Here is a 22,982-nt window from a genome sequence, read left to right on the forward strand (position 1 = left end):
AGAGTATTGAGTACAGGAGTTGGGAGGTCATGTTGCGGCTGTACAGGACATTGGTTAGGCCACTGTTGGAATATTGCATGCAATTCTGGTCTCCTTCCTATTGGAAAGATGTTGTGAAACTTGAAAGGGTTCAGAAATGATTTACAAGGATGTTGCCAGGATTGGAGGATTTGAGCTACAGGGAGAGGCTGAAAAGGCTGGGGCTGTTTTCCCTGGAAAGTCGAAGGCTGAGGAGTGACCTTATAGAGGTTTACAAAATTATGAGGGGCGTGGATAGGGTAAATAGGCAAAGTCTTTTCCCTGTGGTCGGGGAGTCCAGAACTAGAGGGTATAGGTTTAGGGTGAGAGGTTAAAGATATAAAAGAGACCTAAGGGGCAACTTTTTCATGCAGAGGGTGGTACGTGTATGGAATGAGCTGCCAGAGGAAGTGGTGGAGGCTGGTACAATTGCAACATTTAAGAGGCATTTGGATGTGTATATGAATAGGAAGGGTTTGGAGGGATATGGGTCGGGTGCTGGCAAGTGGGACTAGATTGGGTTGGGATATCTGGTCGGCATGGACGGGTTGGACCGAAGGGTCTATGACTCTACATTTACCCTGACTAATGCACCTAATCTACATATCCCTGAACACGATGGGCAATTTAGCATGGCCAATTCACCTAACCTGCGCATCTTTGGACTGTGAGAGGAAACTGGAGCACCCAGAGGAAACCCACGCAAACACGAGGAGAGTGTACAAACTCCACACAGACAGTTCGCCCAAGGCTGGAATCGAACCTGGGTCCCTGGTGCTGTGAGGCAACAGCTCATTGTAATGGTATAGTTTTATGCATAGCTTATTACTTACAAGCCCAATGACCAATTCCTGGGCAAAATTCCCAATGTTGCTACAGTTCTAAATAAGACAATTCAAATTGTTGAGATCCCGAGAGCAGATAGTTGAATTGTCCCCACTTGTTCAGGCAACCCTCCAATCGGATGGTCCTATTTTAGAAAGCATCTCTTCTCTTCTGGAAGCCTTCCTCCCAATCCAAAGAAATTTATGTTTTAAAGGCACCATTTCAAATCGGCTGCCTTTAATTAGCGAAAGTGGTGATTTTATTAATTGCTAATGGTGAGAAGAGATAGTAACAAAGTACACATACATACAGATTAGAAATACATGATAAATCCAACAAGATAAATGTTTAAAAAAGATAAACAGATCAGTCTCTCCTACCATTAGAAGCTGAACAGTGGATTAAAATTCTTGGCTTTGTGGGTTGATTGGAACATTTTTATCCTGATTCTTTTCAGTAGTAGTGGTCAGGCAGCACTCAGAATAAGAGCAAGCTTTTCCCTATACTGCAGGGGTGCTTAAATAACAAATGTTAGAACTGTGACTCTCACAGCATACAAGTCCTGCATGGAGACTTCGGGCCATCACCTCTGTAGATTGGTCCCAAAAGGACTTCTTCCAGAGAGCAACTGAATTTATATCTATGATCATTATTTCTGTCTGCAGCAGACCTCTTTTAGAAGTCACACTTTGGAATTAAAAGTGAACAATATACGTGGTTCTTATCTGTCATCATGACACATTCTGCACAGATTGGATGAAATAGAATCTATTATCATTTCATTACTAAGAAGGAAAATAAAAATAAAGTGCCATGCTCAAACACATTTCCTCCCCTATATTGTGAATGCAGGTACAGTGTTTCAACTTCTGACCTACTACACTGTGGTGAACACAGCTCTGTAGTACTGTGGGCACCCTTACTGGTGCGTGGCTGACTTGGGCTGTGGTAGAATTGAAAGATAAGTGCAATAAGATCTAGCTGAATGTTGAGATCATCTCTGTCCAATTTTGATGCTTTTCACAAACAGCATGGTGTGATTCTCACTAAGCAATGATGAGACACCAATTGACGTGATTAACATTTATCAAATGCCTTGTTAATAACATGACTTACCTCATTAATATTCAGACTCCCCTTTCCAAACTCTCCAATCAAGCTCAACATTGAGAAATCTCAACAAAGAAACCACAGCAAGCACCTGGGGGGAGGGCTATCAGCACACTGCTTGCTCCGGATGACCTCCATGTTCCCTACAACTAAACCCCAGCCCAGGGCACCTCCTCCGCTGCCAGACCAAGTACCTCTCCTCACTCTGAGACCAATCAGCCCATCATGACCATTCCGGTACGCCTTCTCTACACTGGCAGTGCGCTCTGGGAGGACATTCCTGTATTATTGGAAACACCAGAAACTAGCAGTGATAGGCTGCGGCATGGACACTTTGCGAATAGGGGCAGGACCTCAGCTCTCAGACTGGGCCAGGCTGGATCTCAGGAATGGCACTTGCTCTCTTACAGTCTGCTCACTTAGAACCTACCTGCTTGTTGACAGCACCTCTGCCTTACCTCTGCCTTGCCTTGTCATGCCACAGTCACAGAAATAGGCAAGTGAAAAGTATTCCATCACACTCCTGACTTGTGCCTTGTGGATAATGGACAGGCTTTGGGGAGTTGGGAGATGAGTTAGTCTAAGCTATTCCTAGCCTCTGAACTGCTCTTGTAGCTACTGTGTTTATGTAGTGAATCTAGTTGACTTTCTAGTCAATGATAACTCCTTGCCCCCAATACCCATTGATTCCAGTTTGTAAATACAGCGTTTCACTCCTGCTCTACTACTTGTTTGTGAGTACAGCTCTCTATTGTAGTATTTCATTCTTGCTCTATTAGATGCTTTTCTGTTCTCTATTGGTCTTTTAATATCAGAGTAGCATCATTATTTACATCATCTTTATTCACATGTTAAAATTCCATTATAGCATAATATAGTTTTTTTTAATTTACAGTCCGACATACATCCTATTGCTACAGTATATTCTGATTTTAGATTAGATTCCCTACGGTGTGGAAACACATCATTTGGCCCAACAAATCAACACTTACCCTCCGAAGAGTAACCCACCCAGACCCATTCCCCTCCCCTACATTTACCTCTGACTAATGCACCCAATTTACACATCCCTGAACACTACGGGCAATTAGCATGGCCAATTTACCTGACCTGCACTTCTTTGGACTGTGGGAGAAAACTGGAGCACCCGGAGGAAACCCACGCAGACACAGGGAGAATGTTCAAGCTCCACACGGTCACCCGAAGAGGGAATCGAACCTGGGTCCCTGGCACTGTGAGGCAGCAGAGCTAACCACTGAGCCACCTTGCCCCCCGCACCCCCCCACCATTACTGTTTATTTTTATATTACAGCCCCATGTATAGCCCAGTACTGTAGTACATTCCAATTTACAGTTCATGTCTGTAATAGTCCTCCAAGCAGCTCATTTCCACATTCTGGATCATGGGTGTTGGTAGTTTTTTCTCCACCAATCTGACCCCCCCGCCCCAGTTGCCTATCTTTACGTTGTATGCCTAGCTGTACAAGTGTAGATGTTATCATAACTCAGTCTAGGAACTCAACTATGTAATCACAGCAGGGTTTGCTGTCTGGTGGCAAGTTAAACATGGAACCCAATTGTTTACCTATTTATTCAGTAATGTAGACTGATTGTTATCTGACTTCCTCTACTCTAGTGGGGATTAGCTAACTCAGCACTGAATTCCATTCAAATAAGTACCTTCCCAGTCGATATGCTTAATGTGGCTGATTATGCCCCTGCCCAGCAAATAATTCTCAGCAGAATCACCACGTACCAAGCATGGTTATTGTTACTTTGTTTTCCTCTTTTAATTGATTCCTGATCGCAGCTCACAGCTCAGCAGAAATGGAGGCAGCTGAACAGGACAAATGCTATGTCAGAGGACATTTGCTCTTTAATCAGAGATTTGGGAATAACTAGTCAGCAGTTTCTATGCTTTCAAATGTATCCCCTTGTTTTAAGAATCGGAGTATAATCTGTACATAAATGGACACAACCGATTGTGAAACTGTTAAGCAGCTCTGATGTGAATGCAACTCTAACATGTTTGCATTTGTGACACTGAGAAGCGCAACTGTGTATACAGCATTGATTTGTGGTAATTTTCACATCATTTGTGGGGAGCATTGAACATTTGCGATCAAAGGCTACCTACAAAGAGAATTATATCAGAGGATGCAATTTCGCAGAAATTAGTGTGAAGTTTATGTGACTGGACCAAAGCCATTATTTTCATTCCAAGCAAAGGCACCCACTCAGCTTCATGTACTCCGACAGCACACCCCTCTATTGATTTACACCAGTATTTTAGGTCTGGTCAGAATATAATTCTTTATCACTTTGAGTCTGTCCAAGCTGCAAGTGATTTCATCATCTTCTATAAGTCCTCTCATAACCGACAATTCAGAATTAAAGGGAACACAATGGGATCTAAACAGTACTTGAATGTACAGAGTAAGGTAAATAAAGTTTGCGAGTTGCAGGTGAGGGTAGTCATGTACAAATATGATGTTGTGACAATAATAGCGACCAATATTCTCAGTGTCAGATCAAACAGATGCAGAGTTCCACATTTAATGCAATAAAATGATTACATATAATCTGTGCCTGTGTCTGTGTTTCCTGTAATTTGCCTTGTAATGCTTCAAAGCTTCATCTTAATCAATTTACTATAATAGTGAAAATATTTCTTTCACTTCCATCAATTTTGTTTCAGCAATGTAGTCATTGCTGGCTGGGTTAGCATTTATTGCCTGTCCCTAGATGGCCTTGAGAAGGTGATGGTGAGTTTTGACCCAGCAACAGTGAAGAAACGACCATATGTTTGCAAGTCAGGGTGGTGTTTTGCTCGGAAAGAACTTACAGGGGGTGGTGTTCCCATGTATCTGCTGCCCTTGTCCTTCTAGATGGAAACGGTCTTGAGTTTGGAAGGTGTTGCCTGAGGAACCTTGATTAATTTTCTGCAGTGAATTTGTTCAGTTTCAAATACTGTCTCAAGAAACATCACATCCTTGGCCCAAAACTGGTTCTAGTGCCTTAGAAATCTGTACCATTCCCTCAGCACCGCATCCAGATTCTGGACTTAAATATTGAATATAGCTGCTACTGTCAAAACCATACATGGGACGGGTAGTGATCCAAATATTGTGTGTTTAGCTCCATTTTGGAGACAGACATTTTGATATTGTAATTAATTAATACGTCACATGTAGACACGGTGTTTAAGAAAGCATTTAGCATGCTTGCCTTCATTGCTCAGATTTTTGTGTATGGGAATTGGAACTCATGTTGAAGATGTACAAGATGTTGGTAAGGCCTCTTCTAGAATAAGTTAACAATCAGGTTATAGTCCAACGGGTTTATTGAAAGTACAAGCTTTCAAATAAATCTATTGGATTAGATTAGATTACATTACAGCGTGGAAACAGGCCCTTCGGCCCAACAAGTCCACACCGACCCGCCGAAGCGCAACTCACCCATGCCCCTACATTTACCCCTTACCTAACACTACGGGCAATTTAGCATGGCCAATTCACCTGACCTGCACATCTTTGGACTGTGGGAGGAAACCGGAGTACCCGGAGGAAACCCACGCAGACACGGGGAGAACGTGCAAACTCCACACAGTCAGTCGCCTGAGGCGGGAATTGAACCTGGGTCTCAGGCGCTGTGAGGCAAACCTGTTTTGTGATTTTTAACTTTGTGCACCCCAATTCAACGCCGGCACCTCCACAACCTCTAGAGTAGTGTGTGCAATCCTGTTTGCCCTGTTCTAGGAAGGATATTGTTCAGCTGGAAAGGGTTCAGAAGAGATTTCGCAGGGTGTTGCCAGGAATGGAGGGTTTGATATATGAGGAGAGGCTGGATAGGCTGGGACTTTTTCACTGGAGAGAAGGAGATTGAAAGGTGACCTTATAGAGGTTTATAAAATCATGAGGGATGTAGATAAGGTGAATGGCAGGTGTCTTTTCCCTAGGATGGGGGATTTCAAGACTAGGGGGCATATTTTTAAGGTGAGAGGAGGAAGATTTTAAAAAGACATATGGGGCAATTTGTATGACACAGAGAGTAGTTTGTGTGCGGAAGGAATCTCCAGAGGAAGTGGTGGATGTGGGTACAGTCACATCATTTAGAAGACATTAGATAAGTACATGAACAAGAAATGTTTGGAGGGACATGGGCCAGCAGAGGCAAGTGAGACTAGTTTAGGTCGGGATTATGTTCGGCATGGACTGGTTGGACCGAAGGGTCTGTTTCCGTGCTGTATGACTCTGTTACTCTATCTCATTGAAGTGTGAACTTAAAAAAAAGACAATATTTTCCCAAATCAAAATTATTTTTGTGTTCACATTTATAAAATAGCATTACCAAACTCTGAAGTGTCAACATACCAAGACCTCAAGAAAGACAGGAAATCAGAACATGGGGTCAGGATAGAAGCTGAGGTCACAGCTGTTGAAACACATTGCAATATTTAGTTGCTGTCATTGAAACCAGCGTCTCACATACCTCAGATGATTTTGAAATCAAGATTTGTAGATGAAAAAATGCCATTCTTGTATGCATTATCCCTGGGTGTGAGATGAGAAATGAAGACAGAACATCTCTGTTCTCCAATCATCAACTTACCCAACAGCTTGTTAGACAGGGGAGATTAGTTTGGAGAATTACACGTGTACTTTGTGTGCTAGCTGGCTCTCCATATTCATGCAATCTCCATCTCTTCTGTAAACTGCTTTCAGCTTTGTTTGTGCCAGCCTTTAAATGCATTACTTGAAGCATAGTGTCAAAATTGGCCAGATTTTCAGAACTGCAAGTCAGCCAGCTACTGTTAGAAAAAAAGGTTAGAGCCAAAACAACTGCAGATGCTGGAATCCAAGGTAGACAAGCAGGAGGCTGGAAAAACACAGCAAGTCAGGCAGCATCAGGAGGTGGAGAAGTCAGTATTTCAGGTGTAACCCTTCTTCAGGACCTGAAGAAGAATTATGTCCAAAACATTGACACCTCCACCTCCTGATACTGCCTGGCTTGGCTGTGTTTTTCCAGCCGTCTGCCTGTCTACTGACTGTTTAATAGCGAGTGACGTTTCAGTTGTACAGGGCTCTGGTGAGGCCACATCCAGAGAACTGTGTAAAGTATTGATCACCTCATTCTGTTTTACTGTTTAAAAAAATCCTGTAAGGAAGAACCAAACTCCTGTCTGGAATTCTGATTTGCCGGGCAAAATGTCCGTGAACTTCCCACACCCTGCTGCTGGGGAACTGGATGGAGAAATGAGGTTGAATGAGAAATGAGGCCTAGTCATACAAACACAGAGACCAAGAGCAGAAAGAGGCCATTCAAGCCTTCCAGCCTGCTTCATTAGTCAATAAGATCACGGCTGATCTGATCATAACCTCAAATCCATATTTCCACCCACCCCAGATAATCTTTCCCCTCCTTGCTCAACACAAATCTAATCACTTCTGCCTTAAAAATACTCTGCAACCATTACCTTTTTGGGAAGAGAGTTCCAAAAATTCATCAAGACCCTCTGAAAGGAATCATTTCACTGTATCTCTGTTTTAAATGGGTGACCACTAATTTTTAAACAGTGACCCCTGCACCTTGATTCACCCATTAATGGAAACATCCTCTCCACATCCAACATATCGTGGCCTCAACCTATCAAGATATTATACGTTTCAATCAAGTTGCATCTTATTCTTTTAATCTCTAGTGGATATAAGCTCCACCTGTCCAACCTATCCTTATGCCCAACTCATTTACCTCTCTCCTCAGAATGAGGTGATCTATACTTTACACAGTTCTCTGGATGTGGCCCCACCAGAACCCTGTACAACTGAAACATCACTCGCTATTATTGGATTCACATCCCCATGCATTATTGATAACATTCAATTAGCATTCCTAATTACTTGCTGTACCTGCAAACTAACCTTGAGGGATTCAGGCATGAGGATATCCAGGTCCTTTTACATTTCAGAGATCTGTAATTTCTCATCTTTTAGATAATATTTCTCTTACCAAAAAGGAAAGAAATCATATTTTTCCGCATTTTACTCCATTTGTCAAAGTTTGTCAATGCTTTTAATTTATCTAAATCTTGAACATACCTACCTAAATAGGTATAGACCTGATATAATTGAAGTTCTGATTCTGAATTCAGTGCTCACAGTTATCATATTGACTGTGCAGAATCTTCTTTTCTTTCCTACCTGTTTAAATTGTGCCTGTATGGCCCACGTCCTATCTCCTGGCTGCAATTCTTGCTAATGCCCCGAATCCTAGCGCTGAGCAGGTATTTGGTCTCACACTCTTTCCTCTGACTACACTGTCTCCTAAGAGTATTACATTCCCCTTTAGTCCTTCTGCTTGAATTGCCTCCCACACCACATCATCAGAGCCCTTATTTTCTTTCAAAGCTGAAAGCACCTCAAAGATGCTCAACAATTGTGAGGACTGAGGATCCTATGTTCCTGCCCTCTGGTGCCACTTCACTCACAGTCACATTCTCCTGTCCCCGAACACTAACCAAATCAGATGAAACAAACCTTACAGATGCCACTGTCCCCTGGAACAAGGAGGTCATTTCCTCCTTCCCTGATGCAGCATAGTTTCTCTAGTTCAGGTTGTGGCTCACAAACTCTGAGCTGAAAGTTCAAGGACATACTGTATTTGTCCTACATCAAACTGCTATCCATGAGCTCCCATATGGCACATCACAAGTCCACCTCCTTGATGTGTTCTCATGAAATACTTCATTATTTTAGTCAACTACATATTTACTTATGATTCACGTAATTAGTTAATCTTACTCCCTGTTACTATACTATGTTGAATATTAGGAATAGAATAAACCTTGCCAGATGAAAACCAAATAATTAGCTTCTTCTTCTCCTGTAGCAAACTAAGAATCAATTCTGGGAATTTTAAAAAGTTAGGCATGGCCAATGCAATGGAGTACCTCTTAGTTCGAATTCCCTAAATCACACAACTCCAACACTCTGTTGTAAGCTACACTCCATTAATCGCCCAATTCCAGCACTCTATTTAAGTCACTTTAAGTCTAGGGCGGCATGATGGCTTAGTGATTAGCACTACTGCCTCACAGCAACAGGGACCCAGGTTCAATTCCAGCCTTGGGCAACTGTCTGTAGAGTTTACCCATTATCTCCGTGTCTGGGTGTGTTTCCTCCGGGTGCTCTGGTTTCCTCCCACAGTCCAAAGATGTGTAGGTTAGGTGAATTGCCTGTAATGTTAGGTGCATTGGTCAGAGGGAAATGGGTCGAGGTGGGTTACTCTTCAGAGGGTTGGTGTGCACTTGTTGGGCCAAAGGGCATGTTTCCACACTATAGAGAATCTAATCTAATATACTGGTTTAAATGCTCCTAACACAAGAGGTCTATCTCACCCAGTTAGCTGCTTCTTTGACTAATTAAACTCAACTGTTCTTTCAGTGGCTCTGCAAAAGAATCTCACTGGACTTAAAATGTTAACTTGGTTCTCAATGCTGCCAGACAAGTTGGGTTTCTCCAGAATTCTCTGCTTTTCATCCACTGGGTACCTTGTTAAAACACTGCTCAAGACCAGGAACTTCCAAATTTAAACTGTAGATTTCATTTAAATGCTAATTAAAAGTTAGATTTGTACAAAACTAAAGGCTGTCTTACTCGCTAACTTCCAGAATTCAGTCTATTGTCTTTCTTCATCAGTCTTTCAATCCATACCAATATTGGAGAAACAAAGTGACAAAACACTTCAAAGCATCTTTCCCATCTACTTCTATCTGTTCCAAGGCATCTACAAAAAATATTACTCCATTTGCAGAGATATTGTCTGAATGTGACACACAAGGAAGGAAACAGATGTACATGCTGTTGAAAGCAGCACTCCCTATAAAGATGATGCTAAAAATTGAGCCTACTCAGTCTAGCCTAAGAAAAGCAAAGGACGTGCACTACTGACGCAATAAGAACAATGAGATGAAGGACGACATCATTGTCTGTAGTGAATAAAAGGCCAAGCAAGCCAAATGACCACTTATAATAAATGGCATCTCAGATAGACATGGATGAAACTGAGAGTAGATATCTTTATTCTCATAGGAACTGATTATCATGTTACAATAAACTACTATTCTGACTATTGGGAGTTAGACGAGTTGACATCAATGATTATCACTGAGATTGTAGAATCTCTGAATGTACACTTTTATCATTACAAGCATTCCATATATAATGATGAGTGACAATGGGCCTCAATTCACTGGTGAAGAATTTGGGCACTTCATCAATGATTGAAAAGTTCAACCCCACACATCAGCTCCACACTGTCCCCATCAAACAGGAAGGTTGAGGCAGCAGTGCAAATTGCCAAAGAGATCAAAACGAAATTGAGAAATCCCACCATAGACTTGTGCATGGCAATTCTTGAGTGAAGAAACAGACCTACTGAAGGTCTGATCAATAATGAAGCCCAAAAACTAACATCTTGTGGTACCAGAGCAACTCTTCCAGTTGTAACAAAGCACTGAAGCCAGAAGAAGTAACAGCTGGGAGTGAAAATGTTGAAGGTAGAACCACAGGAAGCCAACTTTCACTTCCATAAAATTGCTAAGTCATTGTTCAATTTCCCAAGGTACAGCAACAGCACTTACCGCAGTAACAGCACTCTGCATGGAAAGAGCACTCTCCAGAGAAGGAATATCGCCCCGTGAATGAGCAAATATGAGTCAGCTAGCCAACAACACAGATCTGCACTGTTAGAAGATCCTCACAAGGCAAGTGCAGAGACTGACAAAAGTGGGACAGATTATGACTAACACACAGTTTAATTAATGAATCACTGTCTTTGTTTACCACAGATATTGGGGAAATTCAATAAATTACAGCTGAAAAATTGTAGTGCATGCAGTTTTTTTTTAATGGAAAGAAACACATTTGTATGTGGAAACCTTGCTGTAGTCTTGTAACCTGTTGCTTTCATTTTAGGTTAGTGGCAGCCACTAAGCACATTACTCAAAACAGAGATTTTAGTCCCCTTTGTCTGACATTGACTTGAATTCATGTATAAAAGGACTAATGCCAGTGTGGGAATGTATGTGTAATCTTTAGTCAGGGATGTGTTATTTATCTTATTTTTTTTGTTGACTTGAGCCTTTATCTTAGAATTGATATGATGACTGATGCAATATGCCATTTTGTCCATTGGATAGTAAGGCAATCTCCATCCTTTTTCCAAATTAGGTCTGCTTCCAGATTAAAACCTATGATGCAAGGGTTCGCACCCAGTTGACTGTCCAGATAAAACCTTCTTCCATTTGAAAACACATTTAAATGCTATACCAATAGGGATGGTATAGTTACATATTGCCTGTTACTTCTAGACTCAACTAATCGAACCTCCAACCTAGACCCTTTCCCTACCTTGAGCTCATCCAAAACGCTGCTACCATATCTTAATTTATACCAAGTCCTATCCACCTGGCTCATTGTGTTTGGAGACATCATCATCCTCCCCCAGCCCCAATCCACCCAAACCTGGAGGGTTTGAGACAATCATTGTCTTAGTACAAGTTTGGGAGGCAGTTCAGATAGTTTCAGGATATGAATTTTTCCACCTTTTTGTTCTGTAATATTCCTTTGTCCTATCCAAATGCTGTTGAAGCATTTTCAGGAATCTATAGACTGACAATCAGATGAACCCCACCTCCCCAACACACGCACACACACACACACACACAAAATGCCATGTTTCCAGTGTCCATTTTCAAACTAAAAGAGTTCCAGAAATTTCCATAGAAACCCAGTCCATGTTTGAAATCATGAGTATAACATATCTTCACTGACTAGGCATTAGAATTTTGTCCCTAAACCATTCTTTTCTAAATTAAATGCTCCATAAACTATTTATTTGACTTATGCTAATGTCTCCTACTGGTCGGCAAGGACCCAGGTTCAATTCCAGCCTCAGACGACTGTCTGTTACTGTCCGGGTGCTCCAGTTTCCTCCCACAGTCCATAGATGTGCAGTTTAGGTGGATTGGCCGTGCTAAATTGCCCATAATGTCCAGGGATGTGAAGGCTGGGTGAATTAGTCACAGGAAATGCAGGGTTACAGGGATAAGGAGGGGTGCTGGGTCTGGGTGGGGTGCTCTTCAGGGGGTTAGTGCGGACTCGATGGGACGAACGGCCTGCTTCCATTTTGTCAGGATTCTATGTGTCAACATTTATTAGATAACATGAATTTTCTCGGAATGTGGCACTGAAGGTGCAACATAAATGCAAGTAGTTGTCATTACAAACACAGTCCACAGTGGTAGTAATGCAAAATCAGACACAACACTGATCCGGAATAGTTTTGCAGTGTGAGCATCTGCCCACAGTGCCATTTACAAATCTGTTAACAAAGTCAACATGGAATTGTTCATACACAACTGTTATAAGGGATGAGCATGCCTTTAATCTAATAGATGAGCAGGAATGTGCGAAACATGCACTTCGCAATCAAACGAAGATATAAATTATGCAGCTGTTTATGCTTTAATCGATATACAAGGATTTAATTACAGTATGGCATTAAAGTAATTGCTGAAGTCATAATTCAGTCTGTAATTAATGTACAATTCCCCATTCTAACATAAATCAGAAAAACAAAACACAGTACGCATCTCAGGTTCTTCATCCTAATGAGACACACCTCACATTCGGTGACTGTTCCGCAGAACATTTTTCATTCAATTTGCATGGACTCCCAGTTGCCTGCCATTTTAATTCTCCACCATGACCCTACTCTACAAACTACACCTCTTCTACTGATTGGCTACATTACAACCTTTCAAGCTCAATGTTAAGTGCAACAATTTCAGATCATGATCTTTGCCCTTGTTTTGTTCACTTTGTGTTTCTTGGCTTTGGTATTTTTTTCTCTTTTCTTTGAAGTTACGAGTTATTCATAATTCACACTTCCGCTAGACCCATCTTTGATTTCTTTACTGGTCTCATTACCATTCAGTTTTCTCATTTCATCTCTCTATCGGAAGCCTCCAGGCAGACATTATCAATCTCTTTCAACAGTGGAAAAGGAGAAAAAGAAAGAAAAGACAAAAATTTAAGGAATTATGAATAACTCGTAACTTCAAAAAAAAGAGAAAACAATACCAAAGCCAAGAAACACAAAGTGAACAAAACAAGGGCAAAGATCATGATCTGAAATTGTTGCAATCAGGCATTGGCTTATTTGTTAATAGTTTTTATTTGTTACTGCCTACATTTTATTAATCCTGTTCTTTCTCCTATATTTTTATCTGCCCACACCTGATCATGTATGAGGCAGGCAAAGTGCTTACATCTGTTTCATTGCTAGATTTTTTTGGAATGCCAGACTGTCACCAGAGGCAATGACAAACATAGAGAATCCTGGAGAAACTCAGTACATCTGGCAACATCTGTGGAGAGAGAAACAGAGTAAACATTTCAAATGCAGAATGTTTCTTCTTTTTCCATTCTGAAGAAGTGTCATACCAGACTCGAAACATTAGCTGCGCTTTTCTCTATCTGCACAGATGCTGCCATACCTGCTGAGTATCTCCAGACATTCTCTGTTTGATTCAGATTTCCAGCATCCAAAATTGTTTGCCTTTTCCAGAGGGTCATAACTTGAGGGAGATCGCTCTGCATCAAACATTGCTGGTCCTGTTTTTTCCTGCCCTACCGTTGATGGACTGTCTGGGCTCACAGGCTGATAATTAACCCAGTCAGCTATGTTACAAAGACACCGCACTCCATGGCCATCAAGTCCTGAAGTGGATCTCAAGCCTTTAACTCAGACATAGGGAAACTACCCTTGACAATGAGACCACCTACAATATAATGCATTTGAGGTTTTTTCTTGTCAGCTAAGAGCAATGAACAAACATCTGATCCACTTGATTTTGTTGCAATCTTAGTACAGTATTTAGGAATATGAGGAGGTTAGAATTGGGGAATTTAAACACTTGCACTTTTATATTCTCTATCTCTGCACAAGACGCGCCAGCTATCTGGTTAATAGCTGCTGGCAAGTCCCTGCCCCAACCCTGCCATCATCCTACTTTGCTCGTTCCAGGGGACCTCTTTTCTTGTACTGTGTTCACCATCCCATATCTCCCACCCCAACTCTTCGCAATCAGCTTCACGTTTGAAAGTATCGATGTACAGGAAAAGCTCTTGCAGTGCAATGAGTAGGCCACCTACTTCTGCTAGAAGCTTTGTGTTTGAGGACTAAACCAAGACTTGAAGGTCAAGGAAGATGCACTCACGGAATTAAACATGTTGATTATCATTCTATAATCTTCCAATACATCAATATCAGACAATAACAGTGCGAGGGCATTCACTTCAGCCATGTTTGATATATCCTTCAAGCGAAGCCTCTGGCAAGAACCTAGCAACTTCTTACAGAAAACAAAAATAGTTGAGAAAAAAACGTCCTTTGTCTGACACCAGATGTAGACTGAGGAAAGAAAGGAAGGAAATAATATATTGTGTTAACAACACACAGGAAACAAAAGGCTGGAATCGTTCCAAATGGAAGTCAAGAGAGTATGGTCAAGGGAGTGCCAGGCAATGTTTGAGAAGTCGAAAGCCATTTTGATCAATTAACGAATGTTGGTTACATCAAATTTCACTAAGCACTTCAAGGTAGCAATTGATGTCAGTGATTTGGGAGTGAGTGTGCGTCTGTTTCAAGAAGATTGGTCAGGCATGCAGAAGATAGCAGGATTCTTGTATAAAAAACCAAATTAACACCAAATAAAGGAAAAAGAAACACTCAGGTTGCCATTAGCACTTAAATGCTTTAAAGTATATGTCAACTACAGAGAGACATTAGGAGATGCTGTTTGTAAATCTCAAGTATTTGTGGAAAAACACCAAATTCAGTCTATTTTGATGGAGTTTGCTATTACAGCCTCATCTTTAAAAAAAGCTCTCATGTTGACAACAAACAGAATGTAACCTCCAATATGCTGTCGAGAATGTAACTTTGTTTGAATTTACTAAGTGCTGAGAAGTTTACCTCAAAGGGCAAACGAAAATGTATATGTGACGACTTAATTTTCAAATCTGCTTTATGTTTTGTCCACATGTTACAATGGTGTTCCATTTTTCCATTTTGGTGTGGTTAGTCTTTTGTCACATGTGTTTGTCATGAGGGCGGCATGGTGGCTCAGAGATTAGCACTGCTGCGCCAGGGTGCCTGGTTCAATTCTAGCCTTGGGCGACTGTCAATGTGGAGTTTGCACATTCTCCCTGTAGCTGTGTGGGTTCCCTCCTACATCACAAAGATGTGCAGGTCAGGTGAATTGACCATGCTAAATTGCTCATAGTGTTAGTACGTTAGTCAGAGGGAAATGGGTCTGGGTGGGTTACTCTTCAGAGGGTCAGTGTGGACTTGTTGGGCCGAAGGGTCTGTTTCCACACTGTGGGGAATCTAATTTTATGTCAGACAATTAAGTTTTGAGTTTGAGACAGAGTGGTTCAAGTAAAAGCCAAGTCAGGCATTGTCTTCAATATTATTCTTCAAAGTAATATTGCTTATTAGATCTTTGTAATAAATGCTATTATACGTGGTAATCTTGTGCCAGGCTCTGACTTATCGTTGCATTAGGTAATAATTAATCTATCTTCTTTGAGCATGCATGTCCATGTGCTCTCTCAATCTCTTTCAGAGAGTCACATTTTCCAGGGTGCTTCATCCAGTGTTCATTCCAAAATGCTCTAATTCCAACCCACACTATAGTATTTATACCCAGTCACTTCCAGTCCCATTACATCATTATAGGGTCACCAGAGGGTTCAATCACACTTTTCTAACAGTAACAAAGGGGCTTCATATTTAATGTTTCTTGCAGGGCTTAGTTTTTGAAGGATTGTGGGAGAAAAAGGAATTCATTTCATATTTATGGAAATATTAGCGACGGTTTCTTCAAAAGATGTTCTTGTATGGTCATGGCTCCTTTTAACAAGGCTTTCTAAAAATCACGGTGCTAACTGTGATAACTATTTGTTTTGCCGTCGACTCCTGCTGGAGCTGTTTTAAATGTGATTGTTTGGAGACTACTTTGGTCTCTGTTGAGAGTGTGTGCTGGAAAAGCACAGCAGGTCAGGCAACATCCTAGGAGCAGGAGAATCAACGTTTTGGCATAAGCCCTTCATAAGCCCTTCCTGATGAACACAGGACTTCGGGTAGCATCCTAGGAGCAAGAGAATCGATGTTTTGGGCATAAGCCCTTCCTGATGAAGGGCTTATGCCCAAAACATCGATTCTCTTGCTCCTAGGATGCTACCTGAAGTCCTGTGTTTTTCCAGGAGTACACGCTTGACTCTGACCTCCAGCATCTGCAGTCCTCAATTTCTCCTGCTTTGGTCTCTGGAATTACTTGAGAACAGTATGACCATGTGGACAGGTTGCCCAGCTGATCTCTCCTATTTCTGAATAAAGCCCTCTTGTTGAGTTCAGGGTGAAACCCCTATTTGTTCTTCTGGGAGTGTGACTGATAGAGCTTCTCAACATTATATTTCTTAAGCAAGTTGTATCTGCCAAGAGGCCAGAGACAATTCTGCATGATTAGTGACTTGACTTCACAGACTGGAATATAGACTGCCAGGATTCAGAATCTTTTAGATATTTTCTTTATTGCTTTTGCCTTCAAAAAAATAACTCTGATGGCTAGCAAGTATTTTTATAAGTGAACCTCTGTAGAGTGAAACCCATTTCCTTTCTCTTTCTCCGAAGTAAGTGTGTTTGTGTATTTTTTTGAGTTACTTAGAGAGATGAACATTTACTTCCATATTACTAGATGTTTATGCTATTAGTGCATCTTCCTTGAAAAACTTTTATGCCAATAACAAACTAATAATTGGATTTATTAAAGAAACTCAACTGACAGATCTTTTTATTTAAAACCCTAGCATTAGTAGAATTAGAGTAATCTCCCATCTCAGTTATTATATAAATGTGCATTTATTTATGTAATATGGGACATGACTGATAACAGGACTTAATTCATAAAATTAAATATGCATTTAAGCAACTGAGGTTGATTTGCATATGCACAGTGAAAATATTATGGGGTGATCTTTGTTAGTACATTCAAGCAATAAAGATCCTGCAAGTGGATGAAGATGGGACTTTATTAGCCTGGTAAAGGCATTGAAAACAATATGAGGAGTAATTTCCTGGATACTCATTATTGATTGATTATTATCTAAAACGCCTGTTGGGTCTCATGAAGGAAGCTGCTCAGAATTTCAGTTTCATTCTGACACTGTCTCTAACTGCAGCCATGAAGTGATGTGAATATCAGACATCACTTGGTAGCTTCTCCCTTGATTCATAGCTTGTTGCTGCTGGGATTGTGAAGAGGACCTTAGGAACACATTGGGCAACATTTCACCAGTTTTGCAACTGTAATTATTCCAGGTCGTCCTGCTAAAATGTGTGTTCCATCAATGTGAATTCACTGTAAAACGATTAACGAACTGGGGACACTGTTTCTAAAGTGCCAACTTTTAAAACGTGTTGGCTGTAACGCGATTTACATCGCCAATACTTTAAGCACTGTTTCTAAAGCGCAGTTTTTCTATAACACATGGTTGCACAAGAATACAACCATCGCATTATAGAAGAACTACCTGTATTCTTTAAAAACATCAACTAAAAAACCAATTGTGTGTTATTCTACATTCTTGGGCACCTTATAGAATCCACCTGGAGAAAGGATTAGCACTTCGCTACGAGTTACACTGATATGATTGTTACAGAGACTATGAGTTGGACCTGGATGGTAGGTCTTACTGCTTTGAGTCCTAAACTGTTCTCCCACCAAGTCCATATAAGATTACCACAGCAGCTGGTGCTACAGGCTCTCCTCAAGATTAACCCTTTCAGACTTTTGCACCCTTATATATAACATCCTGCACTACTCCTTTGGAGTCCCGGTCGGAGCACTGCACATTCTGAGTGTTCAAGCTGCAGCTGTCTGATTTAGAAACTCCAGGCAAGTACCAATAATGGTCATCACCAAATTTAGACAAAGCTGGGCATTTAATCCAGACCTTCAAGAAGATGTGTCTTATTATTACAACATCTATTTGGAAGTAACCCTTCAGGTTTTGGTACAATTCTTTTGAATTCTGTTTAAGTATTCTGCTGATTTTGATTTTGTAATGAAGCAATGCTGCCAAAGCTTCCTCTTCTAATTTAAGAACAGAGCTTAAGGAGGCTCAATACTAATGAATCCTTTCACATCTTGAGTGTAGTAGATTTTAAAAATTAGACACTGTATTTTTGTATAATTCATAAAACAATTCCCTCATCTGCTCCCCATTTTTCTGGCAATCAGCTGTTTGCACCCCTTTTACTGCTGAGATGACACTTCATTGTTCTAAGGAGCAACAAGCAAACGCAGAGAACATGATAATCCACACGTTCATGCCTGCCCCTCACTGTCGGATCTTTGCACAGATCGTTTGGAAGGTGTCAGATCCTTATGCAAGAACACAAGCTGCTCAGCTCCTTCGGAAACAGATTACTGGTGAGCACAACCTGGTCAATGTTGTGCTGCAGTCACTTCAGCACATTCAGCCCAATCCCAAATTCTTTCAGACTGCATTTGACTGCCAAATTGACACTGCAACTTTCAAACTTTACATAATTCTGCAATGAAGCATCCACAAAGCTGTTTTCTTGCAATTTCCATGCTGAATATTGCAAATCAAATATCATTGAGAACATAGACAATTCATCAGATAATTATGTTCCAACACATAATGGACAGAACAGGGCAGAGACTTGACTGTCTACATTTCAGTCCCTTTTTAAATTCAGTGCACCTGAGCCACAAGAGCAGGTTAGAGGCTAGGAATCCTGCAGCGAGTAACTCATCTCCTGACACCCCAAAGCCTGTCCACCATCGACAACGCACAAGTCAGGAGTGTGATGGAATACTCCCCACTTGCCTGGATGGGGGCAATTCTGACAACACAGGCTTGGTACAGACTCTCTGTAGGTAGAGGATTGGTACAGAGTCTGTGCTGAGAACTGAATTTCTTTGGTGTTTCTTTAAGGCGAGACAGAGAGGTCGTTTGGCAGAAAGTGATGGAGAGAATGTACCAGAACATATTCACTGTTTAAAACCAGCATGTCAGTTTGGTTTTTGTTTCTTTCTTAGGAATCAATTTTAGAGGTTGTCTGAACAGAATGGGTATCTTCGTCTTCTCCTGGTCACACTGAGACCAATTGTTGGCAATTTAACAGATATTCATTAACTATTAAATTCTGGATGTGATGTTTTCGACTCTAATTCATTCTGCAATCATTAAGGCAGTACATGGAAAGCGATGGGGAGTAACTGCTGGCTGGCAAATATTTAATGATTTGTAAGCACTTTGCATAGTCATTCCTTTACTTCAACAGTTTTAATAATTCTTTTCCAGTGTAGTCCCCATACTTTTGGCATAAACAAAGTTTCTTGTTGCAATAGCTAACAGGGATTATGTACTCTGATCAATACAGGTACCGAGTAGCACAGAGACTAAGGTGCTGCAGATACCAAGCAACAGCAGATATTCGGGGGCAGGAACTGAGGAGCTGGAACTGTGGAGCAGCATATTCTGAGGGAGTACAGAAACTATAGAACAGCAAATACTGAGGAGCACAAAGATGCTACTGGTACTGGAGAGCAGCATATGCAGAGGAGCAACAGACACTGTGGAGCACAGGCTTTGAGGAGCAGCATATATAGAGTCTCCTCTAACTCTGCACTCTCTTGTCAATCCAAAACCTGTCCAATTGGGTGTTGGATATAGTTGGTAACCAATGTTGTCTGAGTAGGTAAATTCCAAAGACTGAGAGAAGAAATTTCTCCTCATCTCCGTCATCAAGGTTTCCCCTTGTGTCCCCTCATTCTAGATTCTCCCAGGAGGTGAACTCTCAGCACCCACTCTGACAAGCCCCTTTAGCTGCAGACATGTTTCAATGTGAACCCTCTCATTCTGCTGGACCTCAATAAGTACAGGCCCAGACTGGTTAAGCTTCCCACATCAGACCCTCCCGACATTGCAGGCCTCAGCAAAGGCCAGTAAAGGTGGGTGGGCTCCAACAACATTGACTCACTCTCAGCTGAATGGTCTGAGCACAAGGAAGGAGAGTACGAGATGGCATAGCAACGGACAGCACCTTCTGCAAGGTGCTCACAGAGTTAACCTACTCCGAACAAGCAGTAAGACCATTTAAAAGGATTGGTTTAAAATGTGAGTCAATGCGGCTGATGAAACTGGCCTTTTGGAAAACAATTCCTGATGGTAATCCCACTCCGACTATAAAAAAGAAAATGTCAAAGAAGAAAGGAATTGTTGACTCCAGTTCATACAGACCCCTGACTCACATGACTATTAGCCTCTCGGTCTGTTGCACTTACTATTTGAGTTCTTACAATTGCTTGGCTACAACATTTCCGACTGTATGTTAACACAACCAGATCTGCTTCAGTCTCTGAGCGTAATTCATTAAACAAAACATACCGAGCAATACATACTTTAATTTGTGTTCTCCCTCACTCAACAAGCTGATAACATCTCCATCCTGCTAAACAGCCCAGAGTGTACATGAAGGAGTTCAGGCTAAACTTAAGGAGCTACTGCTTAGTCTACCAGTCCCTTATCTGAACCCTTTCACCACAAATGGCCTTTGGGGAGCTGTGGCACAGCTCCACTTGTTAAGGGTGAGGATGTATTTGCCAATTCACGCCTGCAACAGAGTTCTTCTCTCAAGGAGCAAGTGAAAGACTAAACAGCCTCAACAGGCAATTCAGGCTTAACCAGCCTTGGGTTTTGGATATTATAAACATTTCATCCCAACACACAGAGTGACATCAGTGTGAACATTAAAACAGCAGCCACAATCATTCAAACTTACCTGGAGTATTACTTCAGCACTGAGAACCCACAGTCAGATCTCAGCTATTCTTGTTAAATTTCAATCTTTGCAGAACAAGTTACAATGAAGATGCAGCCAAGAGGTCCGAAAGCAGGGTGTGGAAGGAAAGCAGCCCTTTCCTCACAGTCACACAAGATTCTGCTGCTTTGTGCACTGACAGCTCTCAGCTCATTCACATACTCCGAATCTAGCAGCTTGAGCAGTAGCTCTGCCTCTTGGCAGGAAGCTGTATGTCACGATTTTGAACTAATCTCACATGACTGCCTGAGAGAGGAAGAGTGTGAGTGAACTGGAGCACAGGCAAGGCATGAAGGGAGACAGGAGGATGCCTCCAGACCTCATAAAACCTAAATGCACTTCCAGAACCACACAGATCCTTCGTCAGAACAATCGTATGTGTGTGTGCAAGAGAGACAGAAGATCATTTAATTACAGGCATCCTGTGGTGCTGCAGTGCTGGCCCAGTCACTGCCATTATTAATTCCAGCAAGTGAGAAAATGGCTCTCGAATGTCCTGGGGCTCAATGTGATTATGGTACTTTAAAATTTCGCATGGAGCCCAGGCCACCCTTGGTTGTAAAGGATAAGAAAAGGCAGCAGCACAGCCAGGTCCATGTATCGTTTGTGTCCATGGACCAGGAAGTGTGTGATGGAGCGAAATGCTGTCAACAGAAGTGGTTCAGAGGCTCACACAAACAACGAACCTGACAGGCATAAGTTCTCTCTCATTTTTCTTGTTCTAACAATGGTCCTTTATCCATCCATTTGCAGCAGATAGGTTTGCATAGCAGAAAACCAATATACTTCATCCTAACCTATGCAACTTGTCTGCCACAGGAATCTAAAACTTCAGATCCTGACATATTCTTCATTCCCGAGTAAACCTGCCAACCAACGCTGGCTCAGTAGGGAATATAGGAAAGCTGGGAGTAAGGCGGGGTAGCTACGACACATGCAAATATGTGAAAATAACAGGAGCAGTCTGCAGTAGACTGAGCTACCAAACTTACAGTCCATAGGTCAGGTTATAGTTCTGAGCCGTGTACTCAGATAGAATTGTCCAGTGGATGACGGATCTTCCTGAGGTCCCACTATTATAGATCCTAGTCTTCAGTCAATTCCCTTTGCTCCGTGTGACATTGAGTTCAGTGAAGATAGCTGTAGTTGAGAAAACATGGGCTCCAGAACTAGCCACACCTTCCGGCAAGGCCGAGTTACAGTGGATACAATTCTGGCATCTCTCCAACAATCCCGAAGATGTAGTATCATTCCAACACAGCCAAGTACCACACCGTTCAACTTACTGTCCATCATCAATTCAACTTCCCATTTTCTCTGATGCAGGGCCAGTATGGGTATGATGAATGGCTCCCTTCTGTTTTAAGCTCATTCTTTGACAATTACTGATTCCCCAGAAATGGGGATGAATGAATAATATGTGTCATCAATAATGGACTATGTTCGAGGGAATCAAGCTAAATTGGGCTCTTCATTGTTGTTGCTTTTTTTTTCTGTATCTCCTGTTGCTCCCTGAACAGAGCTATGGGCATCAAAGTTAAAGTCAGCAATAATATCAACTCCACGTCCACCCAGCAAGCTCTCTCGTTGTCAGCCTCCACACAGACAAGGATCCCAGAAGATTGGGATATCCAATCCTTTAGATTAAGGTTTAGGCTGGAGTAGAAGCTGACATCTGTTCATCTTTGACAAGACAGAAAAGCAGCAAAAAAGACAAAATCACCAGACAGGAAAAATTAACAATGCAAATAATAGCACAGCATTAAGTGGCCTCTATGAGATAAGTATGAAAAGTGGGGTGTGCTTTCTTTTCATAGATGTAGGTCATTCAGAGAATCTCTACAGTGTGGAAGCAGGCCATTTGGCCCATCAAGTTAACACTAATCCTCCAAAGAGCACTCCACCCAGACCAACCCCACTACCCTATCCCCGTAACCCTGTATTTCCCATGGCTAATCCACCTAGCCTGCATAACCCTGGAAGCTATGGGCAAATGCACTACATCCGGTTTCCTCCCACAGTCCGAAGATGTACAAGTTAGGTGGATT

The 22,982-nt window shown here is 41.6% G+C and overlaps 1 long non-coding RNA gene across 1 annotated transcript in view; it reads right to left on the reverse strand.

The window, feature by feature from the left end:
* The window catches only part of LOC122557977, a 28,086-nt gene extending 6,991 nt beyond the window's left edge, over positions 1-21,095 (reverse strand). The window contains exon 1 of the long non-coding RNA XR_006313992.1: positions 20,896-21,095. This is a non-coding gene — a long non-coding RNA (uncharacterized LOC122557977). The remainder of the gene's footprint in view (positions 1-20,895) is intronic.
* Between the last annotated feature and the right edge of the window lie 1,887 nt (positions 21,096-22,982).

Source organism: Chiloscyllium plagiosum, chromosome 16 (assembly GCF_004010195.1).
Source record: "Chiloscyllium plagiosum isolate BGI_BamShark_2017 chromosome 16, ASM401019v2, whole genome shotgun sequence".
In the NCBI taxonomy this organism is placed as follows: Eukaryota; Metazoa; Chordata; class Chondrichthyes; order Orectolobiformes; family Hemiscylliidae; genus Chiloscyllium; species Chiloscyllium plagiosum.